The sequence below is a fragment of the Sinocyclocheilus anshuiensis genome, unplaced genomic scaffold (assembly GCF_001515605.1).
Source record: "Sinocyclocheilus anshuiensis isolate Anshui unplaced genomic scaffold, SAMN03320099.WGS_v1.1 scaffold882, whole genome shotgun sequence".
Classification (NCBI taxonomy): domain Eukaryota; kingdom Metazoa; phylum Chordata; class Actinopteri; order Cypriniformes; family Cyprinidae; genus Sinocyclocheilus; species Sinocyclocheilus anshuiensis.
Window position 1 is genome coordinate 275,459 of NW_015540910.1, and position 790 is coordinate 276,248.

At 33.3% G+C, this 790-nt stretch overlaps 1 protein-coding gene across 1 annotated transcript in view; it reads right to left on the bottom strand.

Moving 5' to 3' along the window:
* Window positions 1-790, bottom strand: part of LOC107689228 (ubiquitin carboxyl-terminal hydrolase 44-like) — a 10,667-nt gene that overhangs the window by 8,009 nt on the left and 1,868 nt on the right. The window lies entirely within an intron of this gene.

Sequence of the window (790 nt, forward strand, 5' to 3'; positions counted from 1 at the left end):
AATCCATTCAGCCGATCTCCGGGTCTGGCGGTAGCACTTTTAGCTGTAGCTTAGCATAGATCATTGAATCTGTTTAGACCGTTAGCATCTCGCTCAAAAATGACCAAAGAGTTTCTATATTTTCCTATTTAAAACGTGACTCTTCTGTAGTTACATCGTGTACTAAGACTGACGGAAAATGAAAAGTTGCGATTTTCTAGGCCGATATGGCTAGGAACTGGATACTGTAAAATGGATACTCTCATTCCGGCGTAATAATCAAGGAACTTTGCTGCCGTACCATATGGGTGCAGCAGGCGCAAAGATATTACGCAGTAGGGATGGGCAATATAGCTAAAAAATGTATCAACGATATAATGTTTCATATTGTTTGGTATCGATAATTATTGACATTTTTTATAACCTTTTTTAAAACGAAAAGCAATAGAAATTTTTTTTTTTTTATTTAACCACTGTATTTATCATTAACAATTTATTGAAACAAACATTTTTTTTGTTTGTTTTAACAATCAAACAATAAAAATTAAACACATCTCATTTCTAATGTTTTATATGCAGATTAAATAGGTCTTTATTGTATAGGTCTAACTGTCTCCAGAGGCCACAAGGGGGCGCAATGGGCAAAATAATGCAGCGCATTTAAATTGTCAACACAAGGAAGTAACTCTATAAAAACGTGCATTATGTCTAAATTAACTCATAAAAATCAAATACAATTTCGTAAATTGCATAAACAATTATGAACAAAACAGCATCATGTATTTATGCATTGCTTAATCCAAAGAGCCGA